General features: G+C 44.9%; 1 protein-coding gene across 1 annotated transcript in view; it reads right to left on the bottom strand.

Annotated features, from left to right (window-relative positions):
• The window catches only part of LOC132990789 (glutamate receptor ionotropic, kainate 5-like), a 180,806-nt gene extending 160,959 nt beyond the window's left edge, over window positions 1–19,847 (bottom strand). Inside the window, 2 exon segments of the mRNA XM_061059226.1 lie at window positions 613–2,302; window positions 19,333–19,847. The gene's annotated coding sequence lies outside the window, so the exon portion shown is untranslated.
• Window positions 19,848–21,894: the final 2,047 nt, after the last annotated feature.

Below are 21,894 nucleotides of genomic sequence, written 5' to 3' on the forward strand. Positions count from 1 at the left end.
TCAAGGTCAGTTTTTCTTTTTACGTCCATCCCAATAATTATTTGAGCCTGTTAGCTCCTGACAGGTACGTCCGCGGCCTGAATAACGAGCGTACATTAGCGGCGCTCTGTTGTTGGTTTTTCATGTGATGGCTCACGTTGTAAGAAAAATAACTACATAAGCACACAGTCCACACTGAAGCTAAAGCTCTGCTGCAGCCGGAAGCATCAAGATGCCCCAAAAATGTTGACAACACTAAACACAGACTCCTGATATCCCACAATGCTTTGTGACAACAACATTCCTGCTGTTTTCAAGGCAAAATAAAGAAGCTGAAAGAGGTAAAAAGAAGAGGCTTTAGAGACACTGGAACAGCAGCAAACATAGAAGCATCAAAGAAAGAGTTTCAGTGTGTGTAAAGAAACCTCGGCAACTTCAGAGATGAGTCTTAACATTGTGAACCGTTGGGCGTTTGCATCGTTCGAATATCATTTTGTCATTTATGTGCATCTGCAACATAATCTCATACAGACTCAGCAGGAGGACGAAAAGAGGAAAGTAAAGCAGTAGGAGCCCAGAGCGAGAGAGGTGAAGCGACAGACAAAGGAGGAGGAGAGGAGCTGAAGTACTCACAGAATGAAGATGACGACACCAGGAGCCGATTTCAAACGATTCCCCGGGACGATGGAAGCCAGTTTAATCTCGGCAGGAGCCCAAACAGACACGCACAAGCGCAGAATATACCATCCACAAGGAGGAATGATGAGGGGGGGGAAAAACTCCAAGGAGGAGAAGCTTTGGGGAAAGTCTGCGCTCTCTCCTCTCCAGATTCGATCTCTTGCTGTCTCTGGATTTGATGTTTTTTTTTGTCTTTGAGTCTCTTTCTCAACTTTGACGATGAAAATGTCGAGGCTACGAGTCAAAAGAAAATCTGGCGGCAGGACTGAGGAGGAGATGAAATCGTGGGAAAGAGAAGGTAGTAAATCTGTGTTCAAGCCTCGACGCAGGGAGAGAATTATGCAGTCGCTAAATATGAATGTGAAGAATTAACTCTTGACACAGAACATAGGGCCTTTCACTGCCTGCCTTGCCCCCCTTTTTCTCGCCTGCTCCCGCCTCCACGGGCCTCTCGAGATGAAGAAAGGAATGAACACGACTGGGCCAGAAACAAACTCAATCACAGGCGGACGGCTGGAGATAATGGTGTGTATCGCTGGCACCTGCTCTGCCTTCCTCTTTCTCTTCCTGTCTGCTTTTTACACCTGACTGCAGAGATTAAGGCATATAATCAAATCCCCTTAATTGGCCCTGATGGTGGCGTCCGGCCAACACTTTCTCTCTCCTGCACAGTGCGAGGAATAACAATGGAGTCCTCAGCGGCTGGGTGCCTGTCAGTCAAGACTCAGGGCTCCTACAGTTACCTGCTGACTCACAACTAGTAATCTCTGCAGTGTGCGGCCGCCCTGAGCTCGCCATTTCCTCCCTGCAGCACCGCCCTCTTCTCCTCCCTCCTATCGATCACGCTGAATGACTGACAGGTTTTCTTAAGCCCCGCCCTCCTTGTCCTATGGCGCCTTTTTTTCCCCCCTTTTCTCCCTCTTTGTGTGTGAATCTAATCTCTGCTGCTCTTCCTGTGTCTAATCCCCGTCTATATCTGCTGCTGCTAATTGGTTTCAGGTGTCTCTGGCGGCGGTGAGAGAGTGGCGAGGGAAGGGAGGTGGTGGCGGAGGAGTTGTCGAGGGAAGATTTCACGCCACCGTCGCCATTAATTAAAAAGATGATTACTCAGAATACAAAGATTAAAGAGGAAAATAGGAAGCGCTGCAGCTGATAATAACCTGGTGGCACTTTAGAAGTCCTCGCTCAGCTCATCTAGTGTGTCTCTGTGTGTTTGTCTTTGTGTGTGTGTCAGTACACACAGAAACTCTCAGCTTGTTAAAAATGGCCACATGTGGGGGAAAAGTTTGCTGGAGGTTTCTGCAGGTCGTATCAGCTACATGACAGGACGAGCAGCACGTCACCTCCTCGCGGAACACATCCTTTCAGGTAGATTTTCTCAAATTACATCCAGCGGGGTCAGAGGTCACGTTTAGTCCAGCTCTTCCAGGACTTTCTCAAAGTAATCCTTTTCTTCTCTGCGGTGTCCTCGGTGCTGCAGGGTCGAGGCCGCTCAGACTCCGGGCTGATGAGGCGCCTCAGAGCAGGATGTGTCGATTAGCCGAGGGTGACGGACGGCTTCAGGGATGGACAGTCAGCGGGGGTCACACCTGTTGCATCCTGGGATTTGATGTATGTTGACTCCCCACAAAAGATCGAAAGAGATCTGCAATGACAAAGAGGAAAGATTTTCATTTGTTAGAGTCGTTTTTATTTTGATTAACAAGAACTACCTGACGCTCTCATCTCTTTCCGCCTTGACATTTATAACTCCCTGTGCACCGGGATCAGACAGTCGCCCCTGTCACGACTGCAGCCAGGCTTCTGACTGGCTCAGGTAAAGGATAGGATAGGATAGGATAGGATAGTACTTTATTGATCCCCAGAGGGGAAATTCGGGCATTACAGCAGCACAGACAAGAAAGCTTGAAAATACACGTTAAACAGAATAGATAAGATAAATAAAAATAAAAATAAAAATAAAAATAAAAATAAAAATAAAAATAAAAATAAAAATAAAAATAAAAATAAAAACAAGGGGTATATACAGTACAAAATGAATGATGAAGTTAACTGGGGGGAATTGAGAATTGAGACAGTATTTGCAGAGAATGACACGATAAAGTGACAAGTGATTAAAGTGACTTGGTATGATAAAGGGATCATATCAGCCCAGTTCTGGCTTCTCTTCACATTACAGGATTGATTTGTTTTCAAAAGCCCTAAATGGCTTTGCACCCTCTCATATAACCGACCTCCTCAACCCTTACACAACAACCCTTCAGTCTTAACACATGTGCCTCCTGACTGTTCAGGAATCAGTTCCCGCCAAGGAAAAATGGCAGTGACTCATTAGCAGTTAAAAAAAGTAAAGCAGCAGCCAGTATGTTCTCCTTCTAACTTTAGATTCTGCTCCTGAATGCTCTGGATTTGTTTGGACCAGAGAAGGTAGGCGGTTTTAAGGAGACCCCAACACAGCCGTTTTGGACGCCCCTCGGTTTGCCAGATATGAGACCAGTTATCAGGTCAAACCAACAGGTGTTGCAGCGATGGAAGCGGGCAAGAGAACTGGTTCAGATAGAAGTGATTGTACCCGACCTAAAAAGCCTCTGCATGTTTCTAATAAGCTCCACGAGCAGAAACGTGCTCAAACTAGGATAAATATTGGAGATGCTTTTGAAAAATGGAGAGAGGTTAGAACACAGAAAGGTTTACAGACCGATGCAGAGCTGGCTAAACACTGAAGCTTCAGTGTCCACCACATGGCAACCTGCATGAGCATCGACTCTAGAGAGGAGGGGGCGGGGGGAGACAGCTCTCTACAATGTTTAGAATTTGGACTGCAGTACCCATTTTAACCACTAGGTGTCAGAGTTACATATTGCTCCTTTAAGTTGATATCTTTTTATAGAATGAGTCTAGAGCAGATTGATGTTTTCTATCACCGGCTCTCTCTATCTTTTCTCTCATTAATTCAAAAAAGCTCTCTAATGTTGTTTTTGACATTTGGAAATTCAAGTTTCCACTTTTTTTTTTATTCATCTTCATCCGTCAGAAGTCATTGTGGGTAAAAGAGCAGCCAAACATTTCTGATATTTGTTCGTTCACAAGAAAAAAAGACATAATCAATCATAAAAGGATGAAAACACAGAGACGTGATTCACATTATGCAGTTTAACAGCCGAGATAAAGACAACAAAGAGGATTAAAGAAGCACAAAAACAATCCCAACACAACAGAAATCAAATGAAGCTGACAGACGAGCGCAGACATGACCGCAGTCAATAAAAGACTGAAAGAGAGGAAAAATACAGAGAGAAACAAACAAACCTCGATGAAAACTAGACGACGCACAAAAACAAAAAGGAAAATGAAGTCGGGGGAGTGGGAGGGAGACAACATGTTCAAGATGTAGAACCAAAAAGCAACTGAAGAAGAGAAGAGAGAGAGAGAGAGAGAGAGAGAGAGGGGAAAGAATCAGACAGTTTGTTTAAAGGCCCTGACACACCAAGGAGATGGTCGGCTGTCAGTCCTAGTTGGACCGTTGGTGAGCGTTCTTCTCCCTAGTATTTGCAGTGTATCTGGCTCTGTCACTACCCGTCGGCCCCCGTCGGCCTTTTTCCGGCTGATTCGACGTGTTAAATCGGCGTCGGTGAGAGGAATCTCTCTGACTGGCTGTTTTGAGGTTTCATTCATGTCATGAAACAAAGACAAACTCTACTTCATAAATCTGAGTTTCAAATCGAGCTCCAGAAGTCAAATCTGACATTTCGACATTCAGGTCTTTGATGTTTGACGGAACTAAATTGCATCAGGACCCGTGGGCTCTTTGAGGACCCCTGCTCTGTGAAGTCTTCGGTTCAAGCAGCAGAAAGCATCAGGACCACTCAGGCCTCCATCATCTCCATCCATTAGACACTCTTCATCTCCATCCATTAGACACTCTTCATCTCCATCCATTAGACCCTCTTCATCTCCAGACCCTCTCAGACTCGACCCTGGAACCACGCTCTGCAGATCTTATCAGTCAGAGGAACATCTCTTCAATCCTCGCCATCTTAAAAGAGGCGGAGTCCGTCTGTGCTGCCATACGTATATCCTTTCAATGACGGATATTAAAGTTTTAACTCAGCAGATAAAGGTTTGTCATAGTCATCCCTTACCCACAATTTCCACATACTCCGTTTATCAACATGACGTCAAAACAGGCACCCAATGAAAAACAAATCATCCTCAGAGACAAAAGAGCATGTTTGCGTGTTTTTATATTTATTCCCGCATGATCTTGTAGTTCTCCCGTGATCTTGTAGTTCTCCCGTGATCTAGTAGTTCTCCAGTGATCTTGTAGTTCTCCCGTGATCTTGTAGTTCTTTGATCTTGTAGTTCTCCAGTGATCTTGTAGTTCTCCTGAGATCTTGTAGTTCTCCTTTGAGCTTGTAGTTCTCTTGTGATCTTGTAGTTCTCCCGTGATCTTGTCGTTCTCCTGTGATCTTGTCGTTCTCCTGTGATCTTGTAGTTCTTTGATCTTGTAGTTCTCCTGAGATCTTGTAGTTCTTTGATCTTGTAGTTCCTCCTGAGATCTTGTAGTTCTTTGATCTTGTAGTTCTCCTGTGATCTTGTAGTTCTCCCGTGATCTTGTAGTTCTCCCGTGATCTTGTAGTTCTCCTATGATCTTGTAGTTCTCCTGTGAGCTTGTAGTTCTCTCGTGATCTTGTAGTTCTCCAGTGAGCTTGTAGTTCTCCTGTGATCTTGTAGTTCTTCCGTGATCTTGTAGTTCTTTGATCTTGTAGGTCTCCTGAGATCTTGTAGTTCTCCTTTGAGTTTGTAGTTGTCTCGTGATCTTGTAGTTCTCCTGTGATCTTGTAGTTCTCCTGTGAGCTTGTAGTTCTCCCATGATCTTGTCGTTCTCCCGTGATCTTGTAGTTCTCCTGTGATCTTGTAGTTCTTTGATCTTGTAGTTCTCCTGAGACCTTGTAGTTCTCCTGAGATCTTGTAGTTCTTTGATCTTGTAGTTCTCCTGTGATCTTGTAGTTCTCCTGAGGTCTTGTAGTTCTTTGATCTTGTAGTTCTCTTGTGATCTTGTAGTTCTTTGATCTTGTAGTTCTCCTGCGATGTGTATACACCTGCTCATGGTTGCGCTCACACTCCAGAAACGGATCCAGTGTGGCAGGGTGTTCACTGTGACATCACAAAGTCAAGGATCTCCTTAAATGGTCACAGGGGGAATTATATCTTTGTGTGTTCACAGTGACCTTTAACCTTAATATACAAAATCCTGTTGCCAGGTCATTTATTCCCTCACGGAGGTCACAAGGTATCTCTTTCACCATAAAGTTAGAGACGGACAGACAACCAGGAAACACACAGTGCGTCCTTAATCTCTGCTGCTCGGTCTTACTTAATGGATATATTGATGAATAAATCATGGGATACAAACGAGGAGGCATGAATAATAATCACCGTCTCATTTCAACAAATGTTCTGTAAAAAAAGTCTAACTGTTTGTTATTATTGTGATTACCATAATTTCACATCAAACTTTCCTTTAATGTAACCTGCGCTGGAATCATCATTAAGAACCAAACAGTGAGGGTGACAAGTCGTGAAACTGAAAGGAGCTGGATTCTGTGTGCAGCTTCAAACCCTCTCTCTCTCTCTCTCTCTCTATCACACTGACTCACACAGGCAGACGGAGAAATCTGCTGTTTTTACTGCTGCAGAGCAACTTGTTGCATAATATCACCTGTAGCGAGCGCCGAGCAGTGTGACGGATACAGAAAAAAACTGGAGGTATCAAACTGAGAGCGGCTGAACCTTTTCTTACTCATTACACCGGCATCGTCTGTTTGTTTCCTGGAACAGAGGATTTCCTGATTCAACAAACTGTTGTTATGATACCCTGAATCTTTAAGTGTCTTGAGTTAGGCACCCTTTGGTCACTTTTTGAAGATGACCTTTGACCTGTTTCATTAATAACCATCTAGAGTGTACTTCAAGGGTACATTTAGCATAGTTTAGGTCATGTATTAAGGTAACCTTGAGGTCTCTTTCAAGGTCGTCTTATTTGTAGGAACTTAAGCCTCTACTTTTTCTGTTACAAGTTACCTTAAAATGAGTGTCAATGTTCCCCTTAGCATCAGTTTAATGACAACGGCCGCTGTATGACGGACACAGCTACGTTACTTTTTACTGCATGTTTTATATTTTAGATCTTTAATTACTCAATCAGACAAAGAGGATGTGGATATAAGACACGATCCGTAGGAGGCAAAAAGACGAGGAATATCGTACATTTGGAGAAGCTCGCACAAAAAAGGTTGAGCGTTTGCTGCGCTTTTTTTCAGGGCGGCCGTCTGCTGCTGCAAACGCTCATTGAAAACATTTTAATAGCAAACCCTCGCGCTCAGAAAAAAACTCTAGGTGGACACAGGGCTTTAGACTTAAGGCGCAGTCGTTCTGATCTGCCAACATTAAATTGGACGGGATCACATTTGAGTTAGTTGTGTTTCATTCAGATGATAAAGAGTATCTTGTGTGCGTGGATGAGATGCAGACGGGCGTTACAGAACGTTGGCGCAGTCACGGGATAGCGTGCTAATATTCTGCAGGGATAATCAGATGAAGGGCTCTTTATTTAAAGTGTCCAGACTTTAAGAATAACGCTCCTAACATGCCGATGGTGATGCATCAGGAAGGTTGACACATCATCGCCTCACACTTCAGACCAACATGACAGGAGAGGAAGACCATGGACGTGGACTATACATTATACTAATAATGTTAATACAAGCAGCGTAAAGTCAGACCAGTCACAATGGACGCTTCTGTTCTCAGTCGCTTTCATCCGTTTGTTGTGTGAGTGTTCAGATCTCCGAGGAGGTTCAGAGCGGCTGCTGCTGCATTATGTTTATGTGATGTAACACACACGCTGCCAAACAAAACAAGCAGCTCTCTGCAGTGTTTCAGTCCAAGGTCAACCGCCAACTACGTTCGGGTTCTTCATCGCTTTTTCACCATCCGGCTTACTTAACGCTATCAGAACCCAGCGAGGGGCTGCAGCAGCGAGGGGGCGACTCTGCAGGGGGGGAGGGGGGGGGTCTCAACGGTCAAGTAGAACTCCTGTTTGGTTCCACATGAGGAGAGCTGCAGACAGCAGGCAGACTTTAACAGTGAGCACATTAGAGCAGACTGCACCATATGTCAGAGTGACTTTCTAACTAAGAGTCCTCTGCAGCTTCACTTCACTGAGACACTCCAGAGACTCTCTTTCAGTTTCCACCCCGACTGAATCATCTGGTTTTCCCAGAAAAATGTCAAATATCACCGAACAGAAAAAAACCCTCTGGCTTCCATTTCTGCAGCACTTTAACCTTTAGCTTTAGCCATGAGCTAACAACTTCTCACTCCTCCGATGAGGACCTTGTGCATTATTTGTCGTGTTTAACTTCACACACTGGTGCTCACACTGAACACAAACAACCAGCGGAAATGAAAAGTTTCATCAGCAGTTAAGACTAATCCTGAGGTGCTGCAGTGTTTAGAGAAGGACTCTCATGTACAGAAGCTTCAGTCCTCGTCACAGGTTTGAGTACCGATCTTGTCGTTACTCGGTGCACGTCATCCCATTACTACCACCCGACGTCCCTGACACCCAGCCACCACCATCAGACTGTGTCGTCCCACAACCACCGCCGTCCTCATTCATGCACGGCCTGCTCCGACCTCCACCTCAGCGGAGAGGAAGTGTGGCCAACAGGAACGAGAGGAATACAAAAGGAGAAATCCTTCCTGCATGTTATATGCTCTTTTGTAAATCGTCTCCAGATAACACTTGTTATGAATTGGCGAAAAAAACAACATTGATTGATTGATCACAATCTCTCTCTAGCTGTCCTACACAAGTTAAGGCAAAAGTCCAAAATAATCTAAACGAATAAAATCTTTCAATGGTTAAGCAAAAGAGCGGTACTTCTACAAGATCCTTCTGCAGGACAGAAATAAAAGCAAAGTGCAGAACAACACAAGCATCTGATTACACATATGCACAGGGTAAAACAGAACTTTGTGTTTTTATTTTGTGGCAGTAGCTCAGTCTGTAGGGGCTTGGGTTGGGAATCAGAGGGTCGCAGGTTTAAGTCCCGCTGTAGACCAAAGTCTGGAAGTTGTACTAGTGGCTAGAGAGGGGCCAAGTCACTTCCTGAGGACTGACTAGGTGCTCTAGAGCAAGGCACCACTCAGTACGCTCCCTGTGTAGCAACCTCCCTGTTTGTGCACGTGTGTATTTCAGGACTATGTATGTAAGGAGCTTGTCTCTCATTAACAGAGTGTAAACCAGAATTTCACTCTGACTTAAAGAAGGAGGTCAAAATGACTGAGATGTAAAACATGTTGTTGTTTGTTTCACCTTGCCTTTAACTTCAGGGACGGTAGTTCTGAAAATACATGAAGAGTTTATTCATCTTGCTGCTTTGTGGAACCCTCTCTTTTCCAAAAAAGATACATGTCCACATAATGCTGCATTTTCTTTCTGCCATTTTGTCCCTGAAGGTTGCTGCAGACTCAGAAGTGTTGCTGGTCTGTGACCTTGTTTCTCGTGTCAGACACACCTCCACAGTCGTGTTTCATGTTAATAAACTAACAGAGAAGGACTAAACATGTCCTGAAATGAATGATCGTGCAGTTGTATAGGAAGGAATCGATACGACATGAGTCGCCTGGACGTGTCGAGGTATTGACTCTGCAGTGTTAACCCACCCGGTCCAATACAAAGACTGATTCACAGAGAAGCTGTGGTTAACCAGGCTAAGGTGAGTTATGGGCACAGGTGAGGACAAACGGGGCCGAGTACGGCGGCTTTAAATCCTCTGCTGCTGACCCGTGTGCTCGCTGAATGCACGAGTGAATATCTAATGCAGCTGTGCTCACACTCTGCAGAGCCACTCGAGCCCGAGCAGTTTAAAGAGCCGTTAAGATCCACTCTACTCGGAGAAAGTCTCAGGTTTGCAGGGTGACTAACTCCGAGGGCAGAAACACTTTGGTCTAAATGCTGCTTCAGTAAAAACACTCGTCTGCAGCAGCGTGCTGACGCGTCATTAGAGCCACACAAATGGAAGGTGGATTTTTTATTTCCAAACATCGTCTTCAAGTGTCACAGCTGTACACGTAGGCTGAGTGGAGAAGCTTTGCGCTCTAAATGTTACTGTACTTTAAGCTCAGACGTGTGGGCGTGTTGTGACTGTTCCTGCATACATTAAATGAAAGTGAACCATGCAGACTGTACGGTGTAATACATGCAGAGCCTGCAGGTAAGACATATCAGAGACTCATAGTTTTTACTTTGTTGTCTGAGCTACATAAAGTTTTTCTTTCAGTGTAGTGCTCTGTGAAAAGGACGCCAAAATATCTCCTTTAAATTGTGAAAAAAGGTGAAACCAATGCGAGTGCAAAACGTACCAAACAGAGAGAGAGAGAGAGAGAGAGAGAGAGAGTTGGGCAGTAACCACACAGAGGGATTCAACAAATCAGCAAAAACACAAAAAACAGGAAAAAGAAAGAAGGAAAGGTTTCTAAAGGCCCTGACACACCGAGGTGAAGGCAAAGGACTAGTGGCGACGAAGGCCACCTGTGGTGTCGCCTCACGTCTTGGCCAAATGTATGAATAGCTGTCCATGGATTGGTAGGTGTGTTTGCATTATTGCCGTCACTTTAAGGTGTAATAGAATTTTATTAGAATGTTTACGTTAAATATCAAATTAATAAAAAATGGACTAAACCCATGTTATATGTTTTAGTTGAGTCCTTAAATTACCTCAAATATTTCCAACAGTTCAATCATAGCCAGAGAAATTCTTAATTTTAGAGTTAACAGGGCGTGTCTTACGAGGTTGCCACCATGACAGACACAACATGTTTATCGTTGCCGTGGAAACACCAGATGCTACGTCAAAGACCGCTGCATAAGGAAGCATGGGCTGCTACTGAAAGCTGCCGTACTGTTGCTGTATGTGCTGCTGTGATAAAAAACATTGTGTAAATTATACTCTGATACATTAGCTCGTCTGTAAACATATTCTCTTCCTCAGGTCGAATGACTTCATCTCTGTTTGTGTTTTTATTTCATTTATTCACTCGAGACTCAAAGAGGTGTTCTACATCCAACACGGTCGGGTGTTTTTACAGCTCTGAAGCGCAGCAGGCAGCAGTAGTCGAGCCCAGAGACATCCCGATCATTCCGGGATCATCTCTGTAAAGATTGTCCTCTCGTCGTGTCCTAAACGTCTCTGTGGTGTCACTTCGTCCTCCTCCGTTATTCTCTGATCATCTGAGACAGGAAGCGGCTGTGACTAAAAAGCTTCTGTGTGAGATTTAATGTGCTGAACTAAACGGCTTCCCCTGTGAGGCCCATTTGTTTCAGTTAGTGAACCACACTCACTCTCACTCGGAGCACAGATTTACATTTCAAAGTGTGGGGACACAAACATGCAGCTTGTGTCTTTGTGTCCGGTTGGAACCTGTCGATGTCGACGATTAAAAGCAGCGAAGCTCATGAACGCACAGCAACATGCTAACGTCCTCCTCCAAGGCTTTCTGTTCTCTCTGGTTTAAAGTGGAATATTTTTATCCACTAAAGATGAAACATTAAAGACATTAAGGTCGTCTTTGACTCAAACTGAAACTTACTATGGAAGTTGTGTGACTGTAAATATGACGGCCATATTGACCACAAAGTGTCTGAAAACAATCTTTTTTTAAGGATGTTATGTACAGGAGACCCCGCCCAGTGGCACTGATTGAAGCGGGTACAGATTACAGTTTGTGGAAAGTGGCGGTTAGATCTCTAACCCTGGACTGATAAGACTTGTTTATGTAACGACATATCCCAAATGAAAATAAATGTGACGCGTTGGTCTGCAGCGACTCTCTTAAGGTTTCATTCGTCAAAGAAAAAAAAGAGACGATGCAGCTTTGAATAAAAACGTTTTTCTCAGCAGATTGCTGTCAGAAGTTTCTACATTTAAGATGATTTTTCTTTCATTTGTAAATGTGATTTGACTTTTTGTCGTCCATTTCTTTTCTTCCACATCAGTCACCGTGTTTGACTCAAGACGACAGCCATAACATCACGCTCCGTGCACATTCAAATGGTTAAAGACCGCCCACGTACGCTTTAATTACCACACTAAAAGGTGCTGCCTGACATCTCTACCTGTCTCCACCTGACATTAACCGTGACGGCTCATTCTCGACGCCCGTCAGCAGCACATATCCTGCGTGCGAATGGCTTTTCAAACGCCGCTGATGGAGTTTCTAAGTGATGTCATCTGGCGTGTTGGACATGATGGATGCTCGTGCCTTATAGGAGGCGAGGCGGAGGACGGGCCAAGGGGTGAGGGGTGATCTATGGCTGCTGGCATCATGGCGCTTAATAAACTGAGGATTCACAGTGACATAAGAGGAGCAGCTGATTTCATCTGACGCCATATTTACAGCGCCATCTCTCACCGTCAGGTGTTTTTTTTCCTTCTTTATGATCTGTTTTCTGTGTTTTTTATCCTCCTCCATTAGCTCCATCTTTGTTCGACCAGAGGACACACGGGTTATCATTCTCTTTGTCTCTCTCCCTCACTCGCTCAGCGTCTCTCCCTTGCTCTCTCTGTCAGCCTCTCTCTCTCTCAGTGTCTCTCGCTCTCTCTCCCTCTGGCTTTGTCCCTCTCTCTCCTCCTTTGTGTCTCCTTGGCTCGGGTCATCAGAACATCTTCATACAGGAGGAGAGCAAGGCGAGCGAGGAGCCAGCTCTGAACACCCTCTGTGTAGGATTAGACGTATGCCCCTCCTCGCATGAATTCATTATGAACAAGTTCTTCATACAGAAAAATTGAATAAAGAGCCGCAGTCTGGCGCCCTGAGTCACAATAACACAGCTGTGTTTCACACACACATATAAATATTCACATATTCTGCTTCTGGTTTGTTTGTCATTGTTACTGTGTTCACGTTAGTTTCTGCATCTTAAAGGAGCAATATGTAACTCTGACCCCTAGTGTTTAAAATATGTACTGCAGTCTAAATTCTAAACATTGTAGAGAGCTGTCTCCCTCCCGCCCCCTCCTCTCTAGAGTCGATGCTCACGCAGGTTGTCATGTGGTGGACCCTGAAGCTTCAGTGTTTATCCAGCTCTGCATCGGTCTGTAAACCTTTCTGTGTTCTAACCTCTCTCCATTTTTCAAAAGCATCTCCAATATTGATCCTAGTTTGAGCACGTTTCTGCTCGTGGAGCTTATTAGAAACATGCAGAGGCTTTTTAGGTCGGGTACAATCACTTCTATCTGAACCAGTTCCGCTTCCATCGCTGCAACACCTGTTGGTTTGACCTGATAACTGGTCTCATATCTGGCAAACCGAGGGACGTCCAAAACGGCCAGGTGGGGGTGCCTTTAAACCACCTACCTTCTCAGGCTTTGTGTCTTTAAGGTTCAGTCTAAATGTACTTCCTACACCTACATTTTGCGCGCTCACGTAAAGGGGTCGGGTGTTCTGATTCTTCTTGGAATTGGGGGGTAGGCTCATAGTGTTAGGGCTATAGGGCACACATTTTTGTTGCTAAGCAACAGCAATGACACATCATAGTGCGGATAAATGTAGAATTGATCTATTAACTTTTTTTTATTTCTTCAAAACTTTCTTCCATTGTTGTAGCAGCTCTCTGGTGTCTCAAACGTTGTCACATCAGTCTCATAACCATACAGCTCTACACTGCTCCTAGTGGTTACATGCATATTGCATCTCTCGTGTGTGTGTGTGTGTGTCTGTGTGTGTGTGTGTGTGGCTGTGTGTGTGTGTGTGTGTGTGTGTGTGTGTGTGTGTGTGTGTGTGTGTGTGTGTGTGTGTGTGTGCTGCTTTAAGTACTTTGACGTTCACAATCTTCTGCATTCGTTTCCATAAAGACACACCCACAAACTGCCCAGGTAAAGACATTTATATCAATCCAACAGGGACACCAATCAAAAGGTCAGAACCTTTGTGTGCAACATTACTGCCTTAGCCACAACAACGCAGAATTGACTATTTGTTTTACCTCCCCGCAGGAGGGACGCCTTTAATCAATAGACTCCTTCAGACAGGTTAACGACCCAGAATAAAATCCATCAATTGAATCATTAAGGTGCATCCAGTGCAGGTGAAATCATCGTTTATATCTGAACTGCACAGTCTGACTCCTCTTCTCCTCCTTCACACCGCCAGTGGAGTCACGGAGCATTCGAGTGTGAAGAGGTGAACGCAATATGTGTGTGTGTGTCTGTATGTATGTGTGCATGTGTGTGTGTGTGTGTGTGTGTGTGTGTGTAGGTTAGGTTAGGTTGCAGTAAACATTCCCTGTTTGAGCAATATGAAGCTTGAACAGTTTTTCCTTTTGCACTACCTGCAACCTGGCACTGAAAACACACACTAACAGATACACCCTTAAAATACCACACACATGCACCAACACAAGTGTAGGCGGGGACACACACTCAACCAAAATAGCCCATGTCAATAAAAACATACATGAGATCATCACTGCCAAACATACAGACGCACACGAGCACACACACTGTTTTATGATCATGCAGAAATCAAACACACACACACACACACACACACACACACACACACACAAACACACCTGCAGAACAAATGTCGACTTCATCAACCCTGGCTGTCACCTGCAGTGACAACAGCATGCTAACCCTCTCTGGATTACAGCGCGCATACATTACTCCTGGAAACACTCGCTCCACTTTTCCACCCACCTCTCTCTGTCATCTGATCGCTCGGATTCTCTCGTGATAAGAACTTGCTCTGTCTCATTCACTTACACACACACACACACACACACACACACACACACACACACACACACACACACACACACACACACACACACACACACACACACACACACACACACACACACACACACACACACACACACACAGGGAGGAGACGACTCTGTGCCGCTGACACACAACACAAACACTGCCATGATTCTGCTTCAAGCCTTCAGACCTCAGGAGGAGTTACAGAGACCCTGCAGTGTACTGAGAACCCCAACAGCACTCTGGGAACTCTGGGTCTCCTTATTTTCGTTTCTCAGTTTCCGCAAGAAAAATCTACAAAATGAGATCATCGCTTTTAGAAAAGCCGGGTCGAGATATTTAACAGACGTCTTACACTTGTTTTGCACACAAGTTGCCTAAGAAAGAACCGTTCACACATGCACTGCAGTCCTGAGCTGCATGTGTGAACTCGAACAGACAAACTCAGCAGGAAATGTTCCGAACATTTGACTGCGAGTGAGTGCACGACGGCCGCAGAATACAAACATCATTTTCAAACTGCTTCATTCTCTTTTCTGTTTGCACAGAAAATCTCCCACTGTGAGGAACACGTGTCTGAAACCACATACTAACATCCTGCCTGCTTCAAGCTCAAACAAAACATACTGCATACTAACCCGAGCTGTTATAGCAACGTACTAAACCACGGGTCACCTGATGTACTTCTGGTCCGAGCTGAGTTGGATAAGCTAGCATCAAGCTAATGCTGTCATCTGTCCTTTAAAATAATTCAACAACAACGTACATCCTTCCATTTCTAACACAGCTGCGGGGCCATTTGCATTTTATTTGGATATAAAATGCGAACAGTTCTTTGTTCATCACTGTCGTCGGGACCAGCTGGCTTCAGACCGGCTGGCTTCAGACCGGCTGCTTTTCTTGGAGCGCCTCTAAACGTCTGCAGTCTCAAACCAAATGATTCCTCTTTCTACGCCGTTGTGGCTCAGAGTCGACACGGCGCCTGAGAGGCTGTTTGTTAAAGAGAGCCGTCAGCAGCTCTTAAGTACACATAATACACATAATCACAGCAAAGTACGTCCTCAAGGAGAAGTCTACTCCAGCTTTAACACAGCGCTTACAGACATGCGTGTGCTGGATTCAAACCCAGAGAGTCGTGTGGAGAAAGAAGGAGAAAAAGTATTTTTCATCACAACCTCGATCCTGCAGCTTCAGTGTTTCAGACTCACACAGGAGCGTTAAGGATTTATTTTAAAGTAAAAGTGCATTATCACTGTTTCTTCTTTGATGAATCACCGTTGAGATCTCGGTGGATAACTCGGGTTAGCGGTGCGAGATCTGTTGAACGATGACAACTGAAGGAATCTGAACGTTTAATCATAAACAGCGACGTCAGTTTCAGCTCTGCCTGCAGCCCCCAAAGACCCACAAGAAGCGAATCACACAAACACAAACGTACGCCTGCCGACGCTCGTGCAGAACAAATGTCGACTCCATCAACCCTGGCTGTCACCTGCAGTGAAAACAACATGCTAACCCTCTCTGGATTACAGCACGTATAAATTAAACCTGGAAACACTCGCTCCACTTTTCCACCCACCTCTCTTTGTCATCTGATCGCTCGCTGATAACAACTCTGTCTCATTCACTCACACACAGGGAGGAGACGACTCTGTGCCGCTGACACACAACACAGAACAGCCTGGTGTGTTTCCTCCAGCCAATGACAGCGCAGCAGGTGAGTTTAGGAGTGGATACAACTCAGTGATTGGACGGGATTAAAACTGGTGAATATGACGGACGTGGACGTAGCAACAAAGAAGAGAAAATATAATCACAGCGAGGAGAAACACCAAGCGGATGAAGCTCGTTCTAAAACGAGGGTGAACCTTGTGTTGTCTTTTACCCGTGGACGTGGAGTTGGTCTGCTTCCTGTTGGACAGGCAGGTGAGAAACACCGGCGGTTAGCTTGTGCTAGCGTGTGTTAGCTTGCAGTGTAGCTACAAGCAGTAAACGTACACACTACATCTTGCAGGGGGCGATGAGCCCAGGAGGAGGGGCCCGGTTTGCTCCTAACATTGAAATGTTAGAGACAATGGGGCCGGTGGGTAAATTTGTGATTTTAATGCTTTGTGTAGAGTCTTGCCGCCGGTCGCCACTACTGTTCGCCCTCGCCTCTCGCGGTTATTGTAGTCACACACGATTTCCTCCAGACCCTCTTATGATGTAATTGTCAACATTTTAAATCCTAAATATCAAAAGTGTCCTGACTTTACAGGAAGTGGTGTTGTATCATCAGGTTTTAAGAAGGAATGAGCTGCATATTATAAACTTTGATCAAAGAGTTTATTGACTTTGGATCTTTCACACTAATCCTTTTTAACTGGGTGAGCTCTGTCAGCTGATGACGACCATCACATGTCCTTTAAAGACGAGGGAGAGTTCTCTTTGAGGTCAGGGAGGTTTGTTGAGACATCACGCTGCCTTTCAAACATTCAATGTTTTTATTCGGAGCCAAAAACCAATTCAGCTTTGTTCATGGATTGACAACATATTCGTAGCTTACATATTGTAGCAAAGACAGTATAACATGTCGATTCTGTGACATCACTCATTTGTTTCTGAAGAGGCGTTTTGAAGCCCAACAATGGCGGTCGCCATGTTGGAAACGCTGCCTTCATCTAACTTTGGATTGATCTACAAAACAGATAAAGGTTCTGAAATCACTCTCCATTCCCTCCTCACTCTACAGTGAGTTATCTGTAGTGGACTTTATCATGCACTCATTCAGAACAATAAAAAAACATTTTGGACTACTCGCTCACTCATCGGGCGCCGACAGTGACGTTATTACTGTCACATAACTAAAACATTCAGCTTAACGCCGGCCGAGGATAAAAAATAAAGAGAAGTAATGACATCATCATCATTAAGACAAACTGACGTTACCAACGTTCAGAATCTTTCCGCTTCTGGCTTTCAGTCAAAACGTCGTAAATATGACATGTTTGTGTTTCTGTGTTCACGCCGGTCGCTCCTTTTATTCGCCTCAGACACTACCTTTCACAATGAATTGTGGGATACATTGAGTGGACTATGATGATGCTCACTCAGGATTCAGAAAGCACTTCAAAATGACGTTTCCACTACACAGTGAATAGCACGGGATTCAGCCATTGAGATGGAGCTAAGGCGGGCCTTAAACCAACCTGTCAGTCAACTCAGACACGCCCCTGATTATGCAAATTTACACAGAATTCTGTTGGTCCACAAAAATCATTTGGTAGAAGCAGTGTTACTCTTCGAGGGCACGGTTTACAAACCAGGGTTTTCCATTTCGAGATTGTTAAACTTCAATCAGACACAAGTGACAATCCGACGACGGGAACACCCGTTTGGACACCACCGCAACAAAAACAGTCCTCTGCCCCTCATACTGGGCCAAACTCTTACACACCGTCTGAATTCTGCATATACCTTGGCAACATTCATTAGGGATTGGTTGCCAATGTATTTGTGTAATTAAGATCGTGCACTCTGTTTCCCTCGCGGCTCATCTTGGTTAAAAATATGAAGTATGAAAAGTATTGACGACCTTCTATCCCCCTGATGTTCTTGGTATTCTTCATGATTCGTTGGTGACAGTCAACAGGTGGGTAGCAGAGATTAGGCCTGCATCTAAACCTTTGATGGTCCTCTGATTAAGCCACGACACACACACCTCATTCATGTGTTCTCATCAGTTACCCCGAGCCAACACTCTGGGTGCAAACAGAAGCTGATGAAAGACTCGTCGACAATCATTCTGCTGTTTTCAGCTCAAACGAACAATTAACAAACATTTCAGCTGCAAATTAGAACACATGGGACGTTTTAGGATGTGAGCGCTTTTCATCCGATGAATAATTTATCCTGTGAATTAATCAAATTCCCGCCTGCCCTCTGTACTTCTGTGTGTGTGTGTGTGTGTGTGTGTGTGTGTGTGTGTGTGTGTGTGTGTGTGTGTGTGACAGCAGCGATCAGGTTTATGGTGTACACTGATGCTCAGCTGTTTAGAACCATCTCACTGTGCGAACATGTACGTTTGTGAATATACATACTTATTCATTCCACATGTGTTTGTGTGTGTGTGTGTGTGTGTGTGTGTGTGTGTGTGTGTGCATGCATGTGGGGGGTTGATCAGGCAGCGGAGTGATGGATGAAGAGAGGGATGGAGGGATTATCGGGGGTTCAACCCCCGTTTGTCGATTTTCTGTCGAGCCTTACGCCTCTCTGCTTCAGGCAGTCCTGATGACTTCCAGGTTATGATGCACGAATCTGTGTGTGTGTGTGTGTGTGTGTGTGTGTGTGTGTGTGTGTGTGTGTGTGTGTGTGCATAAATGTGTGTTTGTGTGCATTCATTGCCTGGCTGCTTGGCTGATGGTGCAAATGAGTGATGGTTATGGGAAAGAGGGGAAAGAAGGGAAAGAAGGAACGCGAAGATGGGAAATGTTGAAATCAGAATAGAAGCGAGGTGGAAGCTGAGTGAGTGAAGAAAAGGGGGCACGAATCATCTGATGGATGGTCGTCTGAAAACGATGGTTGGCGAGGTGGGAAGCGAGGAGAATGAGTGATGGGAAACGGAGGAGCACGGCCAGAGAAATGAAGACAAGAAAAAGCGCAAATGGGGTGAAAAGGAAAAGAGACGACAGAGGAAAAAAGGCAAAAAAGCAGCAGAGACAACTACCCCCCTCAATGACACACGCACACACGCACACACACACACACACACACACACACACACACACACACACACACACACACACACACACACACACTCACTCACTAAATCACACTCACTCACTTAATCACACACACTCACCCATCTGCTTCTCCTCTCCGTGGGCGAGCTAGCGAGCAGCAGCCGTAGTGCCGGCACAGTTACAGCAGAGCCGGCTGGAGGAGAGTGAGGCAGGAAGAGGAGAGAGGGAGAGGGAGCAGAGCAGTAGTCCCTCGACCGAGTGACTGAGTGAGTGAGCGAGCAGAGCAGAGAGAGAGGGAGAGGAATAAAGGAGGTGCAACAGACAAAACAGCAGCAAGCAACTCCTCGTGATCAGAATCCCAGCTTTACTCCAAATCCACCTGAGAGACGAGTCCTCACGGTAAAACTAACAGCACAAACACGCACAGGTGCGCACACACACACACACAGACGCAGACGCAATGACACCTCCAACACCTTCTTCTTCTTCTCCTTCTTCTTTTTTACCTCCAGCTGCTGTTTGTCTTTTTATCCCACAGCACAAAGAGAGGAAGAGAAAACGAGGGATGCTCTTTCTTCTTTGATTATTCCTGGTGTGCTCCTCCTCCTCCTCGCTCTGCGTCCTTCACTGTCGGACTGACTGCTGCTCCACAGCGCAGAGAGGCTGGACTGCATTCAGCTCTCCCTCTCCCCAACTCCCACCCCCTCCTCTCTGTTCTACCCTCTCCTTCACTTCAATATCCCCTATCTCTCTCTCTCTCTCTCTCTCTCTGTCTCTCTCTCAACATGTTCCATCCACAATTTGAAAAAACAAACACCAAAGTGCATTACACACCAGCTGCATCACGTCACTTGACAGCCGTCGCTGAACGCCTGCAGCAGCAGACACATCATACATGTCAGACAGACAGAAGAAGTAGTCATGGAGCCGCGGCTTCTGCTGATGGGAAGGTGACAGATTTGATTCTCTTCTACCGAGTCGACAAGCCTCAATGTTGCGGGAGAAAAACAGAAGATGGGAGGACGTATTTCTGTTGTCTCTAGCGCTCCATGTAAAAAAAACGGTCCAATTCTTCATTCTTGCAAAAAAAAGTGGCAGGTGCAAGTTTACATCAGGTAATGTTTGCACTGGTGGCAATCATTCCTTCCTACTCCATCAACTTGAAAGCACAGTCACTGTCAAAGGAAGTGCCCAACAACTCCTGCATTGATACCTTTCTCATCGTTCCTTTGCTGTCACCAGTTTCATCTGTTAATTTTAACTGTGCCATACCTCAGGGATCCTTTCTCAGCCCAGTATTCTTCTTCATTTACCGGCTAACTCTCAGCTAGACAATACAGAACAATAGTTTCCTACCATTTTATATGCAGATGACGCTCAGTTGTACGTTTACATGCATGAAGTTTAGATAAGCACCAATATGTAGGATCCAGTTGAAGGTCTGAGTGTAACTGCACTGTAATAAAACACACAGGGATGTTACGCCTCTCCCTCATTGACAACGTGCATTTGTTGACTGAGGGGTGGCAAAGCTGGCAAAGACGTTGTGAGAAGCCAAAGAACCACGTCGACAAATGAGGTTCAGTAATATTACTGGATAATGCGCAAATCGGACTCTGCTAGCATCCAAAGCCTGTTGTGAGCTAACTGTTAGCATGTGGAGTATGTGTATGTGTATTCAACTGTTACCATGACGACTATAGGCCGTGGCTAAATGTCAACATCGGAGAGGCTCGTTTATAACATGCTACTTGAGATAGGTTTGTAAGGTTCCAACCTTATGAAGCTAACTTGAAGATGGACGAAGAAAGAGACGACTTTTTGGTGTCAGATGGATTTATTGATTTCATTTGTATCAAACCTGAGACATAACTCGGGTTAGACGACTTTCTGCAGCCGGTAAAGCTGCTAAACATGAGACAACGATGAAACCGCTAACGATACAGCCTTCTATCAAATCTATCACACATATATTGAATGCCATAAAATGATTACGTCGATGTTTTATATATGCATGCATCTTCTTAGTGCCTTAGATCTTGAATACGGCTCGGACTTGAGCTTGTATAGAGCGTTTCTAGTCTACGGATGACCTTCCAGCTGAGAGACAACAGACTCTACCAACTGAGCCACAGCTGCCCCAAGGCAATCCTTATCTTGCTTCCAACATACTTGTGTTTTTTATTCATGGTCTTCACTCTGTGACCCAGTCAGTAAACCCTCTTTAATTTGTCCTCAAAGTGGAGATGCTGTAGATGCTTGGACTGATGAGTCTCCGCTCAGTGACCCCAGACAGGTTGACCTCCGTTTGTCTGTGACTCAGTTCAAATGTGCTGCTGCCTCTCCGGGCCAGGACATTCTGGTTATATATTTTCTTCAATTCAATAGTTTTTCCTGGTTAAATTCACTTTAAATTAACACATTAATCAAAGTTTAAACAGTAATTCAGAGCTGCTGGATAGAGATAACTCACTCTGTCCCTCTCTGCTATTTTTATTATTTCATTTTCCTCCCACAGACACTCACAGCTAAAACGGTATGATTCAGAAAATACACACAAGTTTGAAAAATGCAAAATACAAATAAACAAACTTTTCAAACACACACGAGAACACACAAAACCACATACAGTACAGTCCACAATGAGTTCTGTGAAGGTCCAGTACAGACAGCAGAAGAGC

The sequence above is a fragment of the Labrus mixtus genome, chromosome 16, assembly GCF_963584025.1.
Source record: "Labrus mixtus chromosome 16, fLabMix1.1, whole genome shotgun sequence".
Classification (NCBI taxonomy): Eukaryota; Metazoa; Chordata; class Actinopteri; order Labriformes; family Labridae; genus Labrus; species Labrus mixtus.